Genomic DNA, 17,765 nt, shown 5'->3' on the forward strand with positions numbered 1-17,765 from the left:
TTGTTTAAGGAGTTGCCACGTTGTATCTGTTCACTACAATCCCACTCAGCTGAAGCCTGTTGGGTTACTATGTGTATTATGCTATTCATTTTTGGTACAAAAGTAAATCATTTTTCCTTAATACTGAAGTTCTATGGGTGAAAAGGGGGATTTTGTATAGCTTTGTACTGTTATTTGATGCTATAGTTTCTAATTTTTGATATTTTGATAATTGAAAGTTGGGTCAGATAACTCAGGTCCATTGCTTTGACAGCAGAGATTTCTACATGAATTATGTTTGCTTTGCAGTTTATAAGCATTGATATGTTAAAACAGTGTTCACTACCAAGAATGTGGTAATTGATAAGAACTTAATGAAAATACTCAGAAATGACAAAACTACATCCCTAATGCAATTTCATGACTGCTGAATCCAGATATTTCAATATGATGTTCATAAATATACTGTGATTCCAATGTATAGGAGTGAGAAAGCTTGCTGTGTTTTGACATAATTCAGAGTTTTCTGGCACTGCTTTTCTATCAAAATATTTATTAGACACTCAAAAGCGGTGTATTTTAAAGCAGCAGTCCAAATACATGACTAATGCTGCTTGGACACCTTAACTGGGGACTTAAAAAGTTGCTTAGAAATACATCTCTGTTTAGAAGTGCCAACTTTGAAAACTGTAAAATCTTAATGAGAATTAGATTATGCTCTGGAAAATAAATGTGACAAACCTAGATTCTAAGCAAAACACCATTTTTTACTTTAAAGGGACTGTTATCCTTCTGTCCTTGCAAATCTTTATACAGTCTTACCTCGAGTAGGATGATCAGGAGCAATAACTCTCCCCAAAAGATAAATAGTAAGGGTACAGATAAATAGCAAGGGTACGGATCATCTGTAAGGCCAGAAGCCTTGTTGCAGATAACCGTGCTGCCAGAACCCCATTGGTTTCTTTCAGTGAAGAGACCAATGGTTAACACCAGAGGTCTTCTCACCAACAGAATCGTGTGAAGGTACCACAACCTGCATCAGCCAAAATCAGCAGGGCTAATCTATCTGCTGGTGAAGATGGATATGACCTACCCAGATTAAATTTTGCCTGCAGTGTGTCTTGGGGATTCATGTTGCCCCTTCTGCTAGCTGAGTTTTGCCACTGGCACACATAAGCATGGTAGGGAATGCAATGTCTGACTGTGATCTAACATACTTCGGCAAGGTGAACTCTCAAGCCTGAACACTGGCTAATTCAGTTCTGGGACTGTCCCGTGGAAGTGATCAGAGGTGAGGTGGGAGAGACTGTCAGTCTTGGAAACACGCTTAGAGCCTAATGGGATCTAGAAAGGCTTGGGGGTAGACTCTGAGCAACAGTTCTGTGTGTTTGTTTGTTTTTTGTTTTGTTTTGTTTTCCTGTAAACCATTGTGTATATGTCTGTGGGGAACTGTAAAAGAACCACTTTAGTGTATGGAGTGGAAATGGGCTCGCTTAAATGGAGAATTTTAAGGGTGGAGAGTACAAAGATTTCTATAAAGTGGGCATATGAGTAGTAGTATGTGAACAGCTCTCTGGAACTGAAGCTTTTAACATCATGATAGTAGATGAAATTTCTGAGGCAGGTCTTTAGTATATCCAAATCCATGCCTATTACTACCATGTGGAACGACAAAAGCTGCTAGCAGCAACCATCTCACTGTAATATGTGCCATCTTCAAAAATGTGGCATAAACCATTCAAATGTTTGGCAAAGTGTAAGACGTGAAATGTCCGTTTTACTGTGCCCTGTGCCTATGTGGAAGATTTTATGTTTTGGAATACTGCTCATAATTTCTTTTTGTACTACGTGGTGTCAATGTATGAAAGCTTGCTTCAAGTGTACTGACATGGCTCTGAAGCATTGAGAAGCCTTGTGTCGTCTCTGAACATTTGTGGAAGAAGAAAAGAAGCAGGAAGAAGGAAGAAGGAAAGAGAAAGGAAGAAAGAAACCAAACAAAACATTGAAAAAACAGTATGCACATCAGGTGCCAACAGCCAAAGGCAGCGGTAATGAATAACTCCAAATCTCACAACGAGGCACTGAAGGTTTACAGAAAAGGCAGTGCCAGGCCAGCTGCAGACCAAGAGCACGTCCCAGCCCCCAGCCGCCCAGCGAGGACACCAAGCGCTGGCAGGCCGGGGCTGCCGAGCCGGAGAGGATGCCGAGGAGCGCAGGAGGGCGGCTGCCGGGGCACGAAGGCGCCCACCTGCAAGGCGCCCGCTTCTGGCAGCGGGGCGGGAGGGCGGATGCAAGGCACGGAGCGGCTCCGGGAGGACACCCGACCCCCGTCCCCCCGTCCCCGGGCCGCCCACAGGGCTCCGTGCCCGGAAGGGGGCGGCCCGGCAGCGGCGGGGCCCGTGCCCACGGGCGGGGCGAGCGGAGGGGGCGGGCAGAGGGGGCGGGCAGCCGCAGCCGCAGCCACAGCCGCGGCGGGCGGAGCGCGGCGCTGAGTGCGCGGCCCGGCCCCGGCTCATTACTCAGCGGCCGAGGCAGGAGGCGGCGGCGGGAGGCGGTGAGCGCGGGGCCGGGGCCGTGGCCCCCGTGGGGCTGGGGACGGGGTGGGGGCAGCGGGGCCGAGGCGGGGCGGGGCGCGGGGAGCGGCCCCGCCGGGCCCGGTGCTTTGTTTACGGCCCCGAGCGGTCGCAGCGGGCCGGGAGGGAGCGGAGCGGAGGGGCCGGGCCGGCCCGGGGGGCTCCCGGTGTCTCCCCGCTGTCGGGGGGTTCCCCGCTGGGCTCGGTGCGGCGGGGCCGGGGGGGGCCGGGCGGGTAATGGCGGGGCCTCTTTGTTGGTGTGCCAGGAGGGGCTGTGGGCTCCTCCTCCTGCTTCCCCCGGAGCGGGGGGCACCGGCACGGCCCGTGCGGCCTCTGCTCCCAGCCCCGGCCCTCGGCGGAGGGGCTGCGGGCGAGGAAGGGGGCGTGCAGCCGTGTGTCAGCCGCCTCCGGGGTGAACTGCCGTGACCTTGCTTTGAAAACGCCTCTGGAAGCTGAAAATGCGCTTCTGGCGTGGGGTAACTGCTCCGGCTGTAAGGGCTTGGGGCAGGTGGGCAGCGTCTTTGATTCGCCTTTTCATCTTTCTGGTAAAAGGACCGAGCAGTCCCGTTGCAAATTTTGACTTGCGTCTTGGTTTCTCAGTGTTGCTGGCAGCATCCAGTTTTACTCCCACAGCCTGGTTCTTGAGGCTTTGCTCCGGAGTGGCTCCATCAGTGGAGCTTGACCAATTTACAAACACAAGTCCCACTTGATTATTTTGTTCCCCCAGCTACTGAAATGGATTTGAACAAATACTGAAATTCAAAAAACACTATCATATAGCAATGGGATTGCTGAGGTCTTTCAGACAATCCCCAAACCCTCCATGGTTTGGCCTATCTGATAATATAAACACAAAGAGTGTTATGCATCTTCCTGGAAGGAACTTATTGCTTGCCCTGGGGCATGTGCACATGGCATTTAGCATGCTTCTCTCACAGCTGGGTTTTGTTTACAGGTGTGGAGACTTAACTAGTGATGGCCTCAGTTCACAGGAGACCCAACCTCACTTTTAAAAGTGCATTTGTTGGCATCTCTAGGGCAAAACGGTATTTGAAATGCCTCTGACTTGGTCTATGCACTTGCAGGTTTATTGGTATATTAGATAATTTTGAAATGGCTCAAAATGTTACATGAAGAGAAACTGGGACAAATCTAGTTCGGAATACTGTCCAAAAGAGCTCACTGATTTGAGCACGTTCCTTGTGCGTAATGAAGGGAAACTCTTAGCTCTTCCAGTAGTAATAAGGAAAAATTAACTGAATTTCAAATGGTCCCATTCTATGACCTCAGTCTGGGGAGGGCAGCCGTCTTGCCTTTCCCCCATGGGCGTTCAAAGATGTGTAGCACAGACTGGTTAGGTGGTAGAGTGGTGATGCATCCCCATCATTTTCCCTTCTTTGCTGTCATTTTTGTCTTACATTCTCTCTTTCTTCCTCCAATGTTTGAATGCTCAGATGCTTTGATAGAAATACTAGGGAAATGATAGGGAAAGGAAGAATCAAACATCTACTAAACAAAACTAATCCAGCGTTTCAGAGTATACATAAAGCTGGCTGCATGGAGCTGTTGTCTGAACTCTGAAAAAAGGATTTTAATGAGGTGCTCCTGTGCGGGGTCTTCAGTTTCCCAAGCATTTTGGGCCAATGGTCTCTAGAAGCATTGAGTCATCTTGCAGAGCACCATGTATTTTGTGGAGGCTTCTAGGTCAGAAACCAGAGAAAAATGATCTGGTGTGGGTTTGAGTTGTGTGGTTTGGGACTGCTGGTCCTAGGTGGGAGAGTTGCCCTTTGTGTGTGGCTTCCATGTTTTAACTTGTAACCCACCTGTTGCAAATTCTCTAGGTTACCTTGTTATCTTGTCTGGTTGTTACACAAATAAGGAAATAAACAAGTGTTTGGGATTTCAGTGACTTAATCTTCTGCTTGCTACTTTCCTGAAATGATGGTTATTTCTTCTAGTTGTTTTGTCTCTGTTAATTTATTTTTAAACCATGACATAATGGGGTAGTATCTGAGATTTAATGTTAATGAGATTTAATTTGTTCCCTGTATATTTTCTTTGACTTTTTTATCTCTTGTTCCTCAACTGCCTAGACTGACTGCTTATTGTGTAAAAGATGCATAGAAAGAACGTGCTTAGCTCTTTGTTTCTGAGGTTTGATCCAGGGCTCTGGACTAATAATAAAAGTGACCTTCTTGATACTCTACAGAAAAGCATGGTATGCTATTTTCTCTCTCCGCTCGATCCATGGGGGGAAAAACATGCTCTCTGTGAATGCATAGATTTTTTTTTTCTAATGTATTTAGTGTATATATATAATATTCATTGCTGTATTTCTTTGTGATTTAGACTGATCTGATTTTGATTGTAAGTTTTTAATAAAGACAATATATTTTGTTGCTATGAATGTTTTCTTTAAAAAAACCCTAGTTCTTCATTCAAAACCTGCCGAAACAGACATCTGTTTACAATATGTACAATGTCTTGGTTTTTGAAATCTCTTTAAAAATTCAGTTTAAACTACTTGTGCTGTTTACCTGCTGAGAAGTTCATCACAGCTTGGACATGGATTTTGATAAATAACTTTTACTCTGCTGAATTAAGCATCTGAACACATAGTTTTCAAATCTTTTAAGAATCTCCTTGTTTAAACAGAGACAAATTTGCTTTTAAACTTGATAAAGGCCCTTTTGGCTGTCCTTGTTAACAGGTGAACTAAATTTGAAGAGGCATTGCTCCATGGCATATTTGTATCAAAATAAGTGAATGTTTTATTTGTGTAAGTTGTTTTATTTTTATTTTTTTTGAAACAGTTACTTCAGCATCAGTGAAAGATAACTGGCTGATAAAACCCTTGCTTTCAAGGCAATTTTAAGTGTTTATATTTCTATCACATCCATAGTTCCATGTTCAGTGGCTATCTTGCTTAAGCGATCTCTTTCCCTGCTGTTCCTCATTGCCAGCTGTTGTGGTAAAATAGATCAGGGAACTAACTGATTATAGCTGAAAAAAATCTTCCTTGTGGACTATTTTTCAGCTTGATTAATTCCTGTATGTGTCTAAACAAACAACTATGCTGTTATGAGGTAGAAAGACAAGGAGGCTGCTGAAGCAGGGGTTGCTCTCAGTTATGCACATGCATGAGGGTTCACAGGTTAAGTAGCAGTTGCTAAAAGACTAAAGCAGTGCAAGGGGATGGACCTCTTGTGTGTTGAGAAGTGCTTCTTCAAAGATGTGTGCAGACTGACTCTTCTGCTGATGTTACCTAAAAGTATGCTGAACAACCTGCTTATTTTGACTGAACGCACTGTGGAGGCCAGAAGAAACTGGGGAAGAGTACCTGCTAGGTGGTGAACATATGAATACAACTGCTTACTTAACCGATTGTATTATTTTCAAGAACACATAGCATCTAACCTTTAGGGTTGTTTTTTTTTTTTTTTTTTGCTTATCTGAAATGCCCTACTCCTTTTCTGTCCCACTTTTTATTCCAAATGTGGAACTCCAGGTGTAGGTCACTGAGTAGTTTCCCAAGATGTTTGTATCTATCAAATGTTGAGTGGAATTTTAGTGCTATTCATGCATACATGTATAAGTTTATCCTGTGGGAAATCAGCAGCCTTGCTCAATTGTGACTGATACTTCTTAAGAAATGTACTGTCAGAAGAATTTGAAGATGGTTCGGAGGTCAGGACTTGGTGATGGGTGGAGTACGTTGCTAGTACATTGCCTTGAAATTTAATGGAAATAAACAGTAATAACTGTAGTTAGGTATAATGTACCCTTCAGTTAAGGGGAATTGTTTCTTGAAGTGCTAAATCAAAATCAACCAGAACTGTCACATCCTTTTAAAATTCTCCTTAGTTGAAGTAAAAATTGATATTAGCTCAATGAATGCACCAAGCACATGGTAGCAAGACTCCTTTTGTACACTAGAAGACTTTTCTAGACTTACATAGCATAAGGAATACTTAATCTCACCATTTATTTCCAGAACAGCCAATGGTGCACCACAGTTTGCTTCTGCTAGAGCTTTTTGCAGGCTTTGGGTGAGAACTCCTCCAAGAGGCTGGAGCTGACAGCATCAACGTGATCTGAGTCAGTGCTGGCCTGTAACAGATCTCCTTCACAAAGAGGAGAACTGCCCAACCACCTGTGTTCAGAGAGTACTGTTATCTTAATGGTTCATCATTTTGTAAAATATTTTGGAGGTTTTTAAAGGGTGGTGGTCTTGATTTGTGTGTGAAGAGATGATGATCATGGTGTACCAAGCTTATAAGTAATAGCAATACACTTGTTCTCAACTTCAGATGTTCTTTTCCCTAAGTGGTTAAAAACTTATCCTTGGTTCTTTTTCTGTCCAAACTGTTTGCCTGTAAGCTTGATACCAAAATAAACCTCATAGTTGTTGTCCATATTGTCACTTTTATTGTTGGATAAATGCTGCTTGATGTGTGAACAGACGGGATGCTTATTAATCCTTCTCAGTTGGATCTTGTAGACTAATGCTACGTGGTGACTGGCAGAAAATGTACTTCAGTGGTCATCTGTGTTGCAAACAAAGCAAATACTGTATATGTGCTCATGTACATGCACTTCAAATAAACAAAAAGAGAAAATGCCAATTCTACAGTACTGCTGCAAAGCCTATTTCCTGTCATTATGGATGCGGAGTATTTAAAAAACAAAACCTCTGACAACTCTGGTCACTTAATTATGTTGATGTTTTACCAAGATTATTTTTTTTTTAAACTGTAGATCTTAAAAGCATGCAGGAAAATATCTTAACTCAATATTTACTCTTAACTATAAACGGTGGCTGAACTGCGTGTCCTACTCATTGTAGTCTGGGTAGTTCCTTCTTAAATATTTGCCTTGTATCCCAGTCTTCTGAACAACTCAGCTGTCTCCAGTCTGGTTTTGTTTGCAGTGAAATGAGAAAAGCAGTCATTTGCTATCACGTTCCTTGCTGTGATCTCAAAGTCACGGAGATGCCCAGCTCTGTGAATGTATGGGGCCATATGTACATCGGTGCATAAACTGACAAGAATTATTCTGCTCTGTTTGGGGAGCAGCTGGTGGGGGAACAACTTCTGCAGAAGGACTGGGCCTCCTGCTAGAGGCGGAGCTGACCAGGAGGCAGCACTGAAGGCTAATTACAGAACCTGGCTAGCCAGCATGGGAAGAAATTGTTCTCATCTGGGGGCAGTTGTGATGCTCCAGCTGTAGCAGTGCCTGGTAGATCACACACACATGTGCACACACCCCTTAGAGAAACAAGGGGCTCAGAGGGTGGGGGGCTGGGGCACCTGGGCCAGCAGAGGGATGGGGTCTGCAGCCTGGGGAGACATGGGGAAAATATAAGTGCTGTCTTTAAGGGGGGCTATAGAGATAATGGAGCAAGACTCCTCACAAAAGTACACGGCAAAAGGACAAGAGTCAATGGTCATAAACCATAAAATAGAAATTTCACTTGGATGTGAAGGGCATATTTTCCTACCTACATTGCATAAGCAGTACCAAGAGCACAGAGGTACTTTGTGTCATGGAATCCCCATGTTTCCATAGAATAAACTTACATAAATAAAAATTTGAAGTTGTACCTGTTTTGAGCAGGTAGATGATCTCTAGGCATTACTTTCCATATGATTCCACTTTTTATGGATTTATTTTCAAAGTAGCTTAAGGAAGTTGGCAAAACAAAGGCACAGTGACGTAGGTAAATAAGGCTGCTCATAACTGGAGGAAAACGCAGTGAGTTGTGATAAGCATCTTCTTTCAAATCTGCTAGTGGCAATGCTGGCATTTCTCTGCCCTGCGCTGAGCTTTCCAGCTGATTAGGCCAGAAGTGCTTGCAGGCAAGCATAAAGATCAGAAAGAAAGGTTATGGTACCTATCGTGCCTGTGTTCACAGAGATGAACATAACAGCCCATCCCTGAAGAAGCAGCCTGGCAGCCGGCTGCCATTTGTCCAGGCATTTCCTTCTACATGTATAGCAGAGAATCGTGTTGGCAGGTGGGCTGCAGGGCTTTGGTCTTCTGCTGGGTGGGTGATGGCTCTTCCAGGAAATGGTGTCACGGAGTAGATCTGGTTGGCTTTCCCAGCAATGGAAACAGCCCTTTGTGACTGCAGAGGAATGGTAGGGCCAGTGTCAGAAGGGCAAAAAAAAAAAAAAAAAGAGCCATGGTAGAAATCCTTTCATGCTGCTGTCCCTTAAGGTTGTACTACTTCCAGAAGACATCATCCTCCAGCTTTTTTTTTGTTACTGCTAATTCTTAACTATTTGTCCATTGAGCAAAGTTAATATGAAGTATTGGGGAAAGGGAGGTGAGCGGAATAGGAAGTTACAACCCCCAGTGATGATTTTGCCTCTTAGGAAAGTGACTGACCTGGGGTTAGAACCTGTAGGTGGTTAAATACCTGCACACAGCTGCTCACATGTGACTGAGGAGGTCTGTGAAAAAGCTGGTGGTAGCACATCACCACAAGCACTAAGTGCATTCTTTAGTAGTTTTAATGCCTAAGTTTATGCCAGAGCAAATTTAACCTCAGTTATGATGCTTCTGTGGTCTTAGGTATAAAAATACAAGCATCTTTTTTACCATTTAATCTTAAGTTTTACTAAGCAAACAGTAAAAAATGGGATGCCATGGTTGACACACAGGTCAGCAGGGATCAGTTGGTGATTGTTCACTGTGCCCGTGTTTTGGATGGAGAGAAACATGACTTCCTGTGAGTTCAGAGTAGGAAGAGGGGTAACATGATATCCTAAAAAGCTTTATTAGGGATGTGTGGGCTAAGTTCACTTGCTTCATTTAGTGCCAGAAGTGAATATTGAGGAGATGCACAGTAACAGAAAGATCATTGTGCGTGATAGTGGTTCATTTAATGAGCAGTCAAGCCTTTCAACAGAGTGACTTTCATTTACATGGGTTCCTGCAATGGAAAACTCCTCTTTGTTGAACAATAGGCAGTGTATCTTTTGCAGTTTATTAAATTGAAGCATGACGATTCTTGTGCCACTTGTATGTCAAGATGTGGGGAAAAAAAGTTTCTAATAAGCTTATGTTTGCCATACAGGGGTCTCATTAATGTTAGCATGGAACTGTGGGGAAATCAGAAAATCTTGATGTAGCTACAGTTACTTTATTCTTCTGCTCCTGTATTTTATTTGAAGTTCTTTCGTCTTGGTTTTCCTTAGAAATTTCCTCATCACTGCTGTTAGTGTGCGTAGCCACAAGCATGCAGTGCTTCTGAAGTTTTTGTTCTTGTTTGAAGAATGGGAATTCTCAAGCCTTTTAGTTTGAGAACTTATTCTTAGTGTTTTTTATTTTATTTTATTTTTCAAGGACAGAGCATCAGGCACTACTCAAGTTCAAGAGAAAAAAGAGAAATTGGAGAACAGACCAGGCTATATTGCCGGTAGTAGTGACTCTAGTAGATTTTCTTGCGAACTGCCTAGAAAGCAAAGCCTTTATTTTGAAATGTAGTTTCAAACCCCAATGTCACCCCCCACCAGTAAATGACTGTGCACAGCATGGTTCTGCGTTACGGGTGGGGTCTGTGAAGGAATTGTCAGTGCTGAGGTTGTGATAGGCTTTGGAGGTTTTTGTTCCATTCTAAAACTCCTATTGCTGAGCCATTTAATGCTAAATGTTTTAGACAGGATTTCATAGCACATTAATCTGCTTGTACTTACCAGATAAATGCATGAATTAGTGAAAATAGCACATTCATAATTGGATTCTAAGTTTTTGTAACAGGGATTTAAAGTTAAAACATTTTACAATTATTTTTTTTTTTTTTTAGTGGAACTTTCGATGTGATCTTTAGTGTACTCTTAAAATATTCTGAAAACCTTTTTCCCCAGCTGTTACACAACCCCCCGCTTCCTCTAGTGTTCTGTAGCTGTCGTGTTCTTCAATATCAGTATGTAATGAGTATTTAAGGTCACTTGATGTCTTTTGTTTGCTCATGTCATTTGAAAGAATCAGAGAATCTTTCAATCTGAATCTTCTGCTGACACACGTAGCTTCTATATACTTCATCTTCCCCTATAAGAAGAGGTTAAAGAACAGGCATTTCCTCCTACCCCAGAGTAACCCTGGAATGGGATTTCTCTTCTAGTCTTGTGCAGATCTCATTGAACAACCCTGAATCATGTTTGCTGGATTATTTGCTGATGACTTGCCTTTTTATACTATATTATTGTTTTGCCAGCAGTCACTGGATGGGCAGAGGACTAGCATATGCAGACAAACATTTGTCACTTCAGTGATATGGCTAGAAATAGCATTCCCTTAGGTAGGTAGTTGAAACAGAATACCAAATTTGATAATTTATTCTCTGCTCATGAATTTCAAGTTGGATTACTGTTAATCTTTTTGACATACCTGAGTAAATTGAATGGGCCATGACATATGATTCTGCCCCAAAAGGAAGTATAGAATGCAATATAGAATCGCATTCCTTTTGAACATTGTACTTAACAGTCGTGTGAGAGCATTATGGTGTAAGCAGGATTTTTCACTTCGTATCAGATTGCATTTCTAGACACAATTGAGTTGGGTACTTCCCATTCATAAAATGGGACAGCCTTTTGAAGTCTTGCTTCACTGAATTTCCACTGTTTTCAGACTTTAACATTGTAAAACCAACAATAAAAATACTATTTACAAATATTGCCCTACCAAAATATGAAAATAATCTGTAGAAATCAGAATTGCATTTTTAACAGCCAGCAGTAGCATTGCTCCTTCTTCGTAGATTTATTTAATACTGTTATATTTTAAACCTTTTAAAAAAATGTTTACCTTGAATTTCTTGCCATCAACTGTCCTTTTGTATAATGTTTTATTTGAAAAAGGATTAAGGAATTGGAATATCCTTGCCTTATCCTATTATTTCTGTAAAAGAGGGTTTTGCTAAGAACAGTCTTTTAATCTGCTATCATAACAGCTTCTTTGCCAAACTGTAGTATTATGCAGTTTTCTTCTGATGGAGCCATTCTGGTTTATGATTTGTGTGGCAAAACTGACCTGCAAAAGACAGTTGGCAAAGTGTTGCTTCATGTATTGTGATAATAGGATTCAGCATGGAGCCATCTGTAGGGAAGCTTCATGTGACATTACACTGAAGAAGCTGTAGAGACCCAGTACTATGAAATGTAGTGCAGCAGAGTGCTTGCAGAGTGAGATTTTCTTTTTTGTAGATGTAGCTCTATTCATTCTGGTAATGTTTGTTCTAGAAAAGTGGTACCAACTACATTTTCTTTTTTTTTTTTTTATGATTAATTAAAGTAACATTTCAGGAGTCTGAAAAATAAAAAACAATAAAAACCTGAGAAGAAAGGTAGAGTAAGAATCTTCAGGGTTACAGGTGCTGGGCTGTGTAATATTGTGTATCGCAGACTATCTGCCTCTTCATTTACATCCACATGGCATGTGAATCTAAAACCTATTTTAAAGAGGAAGGAAGATATTTATCTTTAAAAATCTCTGCTGTTGTGCAATCACTTCTTTAAAAATGTTTAAGAATAGAGAAAAACTGTGCAGTGCAAATACATCTCACTGTGTGACCTCCTCAGTTGATCTGTGCAATATATTCCTGTCCCAACACAAAGTACAAAAACCTGGAAAACTTGCTGTACAAAACACTGTATAGCTGCAAAGTGTTGCAATAAATGAAATTTATAGATGTGGTGCTTAGGGACATGGTAGACTTGGCAGTGCAAGGTTAATGGTTGGACTTGATGATCCTGGAGGTCTTTTCCAACCTAAGTGATTCTGATTCTAAATTAGAAGTGATTTATAACTTAGGGAGGATATGTATGTTAAATAAGTGTTATTGGCACAGAGGAACACTTTGCAGGGAGAGCAGCTGTGTTTACTTGCTGCTCGTGTTACAGGAACTGACTTGACCATGAGAAGTGCTGGAAGGTTGTATGTGCTGCTTTCCTATTTGTTGCTGACTTGGATATCAGAGGTTGATTTGAGTATCACTAAGCTTTAGATGAAATCTGGTTAAACCTCAAACTATCCAATTCTTAGTACAGTTTTCAGGATGTTTTAAATGCTTATGTTGGTGAGACTCTCTGTAGAGTTTGCTTTGTTTTCAGAATATGTGCATTTTAATTCATACACCAGAAACCAGGAAATCTGGATAGTACCAAGTGTCCGATACACACAGATGATGAGGAAGTGTCAGGTTTCATCTCCCCTGCCACATCCCAGCAGACTTCCTTGCTTCCTTAGAGGAGGGGAAGACAGCAGAAGGAGCAGCAGATAAACAAGCAGAAACATTCACATTTCGTGGAGTTGATAGCATGTGTTCACTTACCCTTCTTTGTTTCCTTGTCTTCAGACTATTGGAAGAGCATCTATCTGCTTGGCACACTGGGTAGTTAATTTCTTCTGGTAACGTTGCACCTCTGTTTCCCACAAGAGGCATTTGCTAGCTCATTCTCAGTTGCAGTGTTTTTTAAAAGCTAGGTTATTAAACAGGGAATTTCACAACATGAGGGTACTGGCCTCTGCCCATGCAGCTGTCTGTAGGCCTCAATTTCACAAGATAAAACAATGCCTTAACTCTTTGTGAGCAACTATATCACAGTATTTTTTTCAGTTGGAGGCCTGTGACTTATAGACTGATAATATGTGACTATTTTAGAGAAACTGAGACACGAGATTGGGAAGGTGAATTGGGTGAAAGCCTCTTAATTGGAGCTTTATTGATAAAAAGTAGTAAATATGTATTTTGAAAAGGCAAAAAGTCACTGAAATACTGAAGTATCATTTGTGATTAATGAGTTTGTGCATTTATTATTTGACCATTCATTTTCCTGCTTATGCAATGTATTTGGTGTATTTAAGTATCTGAAATAAAGTCAGTTGTCAGCTCAATTTGATTGGATTTTAAATAAAACAAATGTTTTAGAAGCAGTACAAATAATATTGATTCCCTTATTTGGGCTATTTTGTAAGAGATGTTTCATAATATGAGAATCCTCTTTAGAAATGCGCTTAGCAGTTTACTATTGATTTTTATAGAGAGGCCACTCAAACACTGTGGATGCAGATTCAGTGTTTGAAGTTTGTGCTGCTGACCCCCACCTAGAAGTAGCGGCTTTTCAAACCACTTTAGAAAATGTTGCCATTTGATATTTGGTTTGCATAAATGTAGGCTTTGAGCTTCTGAGGAAAATGGGATGTGAAGTGGTCATGTTGGCCTCGTCTGTGCTCCGCAGGGAGCTGTGTGTGAAATCGCTGCTGGAGCCTGCTGGGTCTGTCCGTGCCAGCTGGCCAAACAGCACTAGGAAATGGTTCAGCTGGAGCAGTGTTTAACAACAGGAATTGTTTTTGCAGCTTCCTACATGTTTGGATGTATTCTTGCACTATGTATTTCTAGAGAAATTTCAGTATCTCTATATTCTGTTAGTTAGTTGTCATTTTATTGCCGCCAATCACAGGCTTTTTCCTTACTATTAAAGGACCTCTAAAATGGTAGTTACTTCTGCCATTATTTCAGAAAGTTTGAAGTTACTTGAAATACGGACGTAGAAAAGCTAACAATTGCCTAATACAAAAATCGCTGAGTGCTGCTCGCTTTCTCCAACTTTAGGTTTTTCCCATTTCAGGTTCAGCCATTAACATTTTGGCACTAATCTGGGACTGAGCTGATCTCTGTTTCTGGCTACCTGGTACTTGAACATCATTAGATGCAAGGAATTCAAGTAGTGGTGCATACGTGTAAAACATGAAGTTTGAAATGAACTATTCAAGCTCTGTCATGTATCCCTGGTTTTATTATTAACCTTTTGTCATGGCTTGTGGGGTGAGATTCCCAAAATTCATCTACTTTTGGCTTAGATGTGATGGTAAGGATTGGATATGTGTGATGGGCACAGCACTAGGGAAGAAGCCAGCTTCATGCCCCTGCCTGCATGGCTAACCTGGCCCCGCAGCCCTGGGGCCTAGCTCCTGGGGTACCTCATGGCGCCCCCGCCTCTGTGGCACTGCTCAGGAGGGACAAGGAACAGAGCGAGGAGGCAAAGCTCAAGGGGCTGCCTTTGCCAGCAGCTGCTGCTGGAGAGCTCTGCATGGAAAATATGTCCCTCTTCCCTGGAGAAGGGCCTGTCTGGTGGCCAGGAGGGGCTCTCCTCTCCCTGGAGGTTGGAGTCAGTCAGGCTGTGCGCCTCTGCTGCCGGCGCAGGCCCTGCCATGGAAGCCGTTCACTAACGGCTAGAAAAAGGAGCAAATCAGTTTAATTATTATTTAATTATCAAAGATGAAACACATTTACCATCATTTACACTTTTAGAGCTCTAAGTGAGACGTGGTTTCTTTGTGTGAGGGTGAAATGCGTGGTCTGGAGTGTGAGAGGATTGAAGGAACTGCCTCAGCTGTGAGGGAGCGCAGGAAAAGCCTCTGCTGGATGGTGCAGGCAAGGTAGGTTGGCCCTAAAGCTGAACTTAACAGAGCATAAAATACAAATATTTTTGAGGTGGAAAAGGAAATATGGAACAGATATCATGTGCTTTTGTGTCTGTGGAGAGAAATGGGGGAATAGAGAGCAGAAGCGACTCAGAGACTGGAAAGATGTATGCGTTTTGAAAAGCAGGCCTGATTTTGGGAGAGTACCTGGTCTACAGAAGGGTCTCTGTGAACACTGAATTATTTAAGTCTGTTCAGATTAAAAAATGGTTAGTTTTCTCCATTTTTAGTTCCTGCACTCAGTCACTACTAATCTGGGACACAAAGCACCTAGACATTCTTAGGCTTTTTATATTACATCTGTAGATGGTGTTTGTAGGAAAGCTCCCCATATGCTGAGGTGATAGGATTACTTGTCTGTTCAAAACAGAACTAGGATCTGGGGAGAGACATCCGTTCTGGGGACTAAAATCAGATTATCAATCTTGTTTTGTGAGTGGCTCTTTCAAAAAGTGATAGGTCCTTGGGATGTTCTTTTTTTGGCAATCTGTTGATCTTTCTTGTCAAAGGGAAAGGCTTTGCTTAGAGCCTCTTATTGTGCTCACATCCTTCCCAAATACAAATTTTGTATTTTATAGAAAAGCCAGTACTTGTTCTAATTTTAACAGTTCCTTTATAACCTTTCTTACATTCCTTACTTTTCTACAGATGAGATATGGGGTTGCTGTGCAGGTTTGAATTGAAATTTGGTATGGAGTGCTAGTGCTGCTGTGCAAACTTGTACTGTTTATACAGTAGCCAGCCACCTGGGGCTCCAAGGGATTTTTGTAATGCAGAAGTAAGTTCAGTTTGTTGCAATTGCAGTCAGTTAGGTGATCATTTTGTGGAAACTGTAGTAAGGTTTTTACAAGCTAAGAGGCTGCGAAAAAAAAGGGCAGTTTGTTTACCTGCACATCCTCACATTCTTGTTAGATTCTTGTTAGATTCTTCAGATTACAGGTATTATATTTGGATGAGATGACAGAAATACACGCATATGAAGAAAACTAGCAGGAAAAAAAAAACTACTAGAAAAAGCCATCATGTCACAGGGGCAGTATAAGGTTACAGCCACTACATGAACTTGTAAACTGCAACATTATATCACTGGAAAGACTGCATTGGTAGTAATAGTTTTCATGCCTTGTTAATTTAGGACACTGCATAGTTCTTTAACATAAAATGTACCAAGAGCAGAGCTAGTATAACAAAGAAGGGTCTGAGTCTCCACAAGGTCTGCCAGTCTGGCAATGAGGTTTGCTGAAACCACTGAGGTAATTCACTGGTGTAAGCACCCCGTATTAAAATCTCTTAAGTTTCATTTTGTTATCGCATGCTCAATAGTTTTTTTGTGTGTTAAAGCCACATTTATTTTTCTCGCAAAACCTGTCATTTTCTTTTCTGGAATTATTATCCTTAGTGGAGAAAGATACCTATTTGTTTTTAAATATTCAACAGGCTCCTGGAAATCAAAAAAATTGGCTTTGAATTCTCTTTAGAAATTAGGAAACCAAACCAGTCCTACATTTTTAAAAAAAATCAAATCTCTAGCCTTTGGGCAATCTGAAGTGACTTCTCCGTTTGAACTCAAAAGTGGTAGGTAAGTCTAAATGTGCTCTTGTTACAATTATGCACGTTTCTCCTGCCTCAGTACTTTTGCTCTGGATGACCAATGAGATCTGGTGTCTATCTTTGCTTTACTGAAGCTGTAAGTAATTAAATTTGACTTTCTGATGGCCAAAAGATCTGGTAAAGTAAAATTTTGTGGTAAGAAATGCACCTGCAATGCATTTCTGACCTATGGTACATAAGAATAACTCCCATATATACATATGGTTGTGTTTAATAGTTGCCTGTAAAAAGTAGCTTCAGAAATCAAGGTGGAGACTTGAAATTTTGTGATATGGCACTCTTCCTGTGAGTGGCAGAAGCTAAGAAGAGGACTTCTATAATGCAGATTTACATTAGATTTAAGTATAACACTTCCATATCAATTATGCACAGTCTAGGGACCTCATTAAACATGTCAATGTTAGGAGTACTTTAGAGAGTCATGTGGAAGTTGTTCAAGTTAAAACCATCTGATATGTGAAGACATAATTTGAAAGCTATGTAGAATTTTAAGAAAATTAATCCTTTAGCCAATAACGGGAATATTTCATTTTAGAGTAAGCTTCAGATCTTTCAGAATTTCTTCAGCATTTGTAATGGTCTAGTGATATCTTACTGCAGTGTTCACCCAGCTAATGTTAACTCCCTTTTCCAAATCCCTTGTCTGTATTATCATTTAACAGAGCTTGAAGTACTGCGGAGTATAGCTGTTGGTTTCAAGGGCAGTATGAAAAAAGAAAATGTCCTTAAAACGCTGGTTACTTCTGTGAATAAATGAGTTTTGAAGTTACCTTTAAGAAACAGAATGCTTTTGTTCTTTTGTTTCCTAAATTTGACCATTTGAAGCATTTGTTTTATTAACTCTCCAAAAACCAGGCTCCATTTACAGTACCTCATTTAGCAGATGTCCAGAAGTCTTTAAATGCGACAGCTGAAAATTAGACAAGCATGTACAAACACAGGATGCATACAAATTAGCTATGTGTGAACTGTATTTTCACAAAGAAATTAAATAAACTTAGTTAATGCAAGAGCTTGACATACACTGTGCATTTGTTTTGCTTTCAGTAGCAATCTAGCATATACTTGAAATACTGTTGGCTTTTATGATATATTTCTCTAGGTCAACCA

The 17,765-nt window shown here is 41.3% G+C and overlaps 1 protein-coding gene across 4 annotated transcripts in view; it reads left to right on the top strand.

The window, feature by feature from the left end:
* The first annotated feature begins 2,398 nt into the window (after positions 1-2,398).
* Positions 2,399-17,765, top strand: part of MAPK8 (mitogen-activated protein kinase 8) — a 46,131-nt gene continuing 30,764 nt past the window's right edge. For all 4 annotated transcript variants that reach the window (XM_072039568.1, XM_027459983.3, XM_027459984.3 and 1 more), the window contains exon 1: positions 2,399-2,533. The gene's annotated coding sequence lies outside the window, so the exon portion shown is untranslated. The remainder of the gene's footprint in view (positions 2,534-17,765) is intronic.

Source organism: Anas platyrhynchos, chromosome 6 (genome assembly GCF_047663525.1).
Source record: "Anas platyrhynchos isolate ZD024472 breed Pekin duck chromosome 6, IASCAAS_PekinDuck_T2T, whole genome shotgun sequence".
Taxonomy (NCBI): Eukaryota; Metazoa; Chordata; class Aves; order Anseriformes; family Anatidae; genus Anas; species Anas platyrhynchos.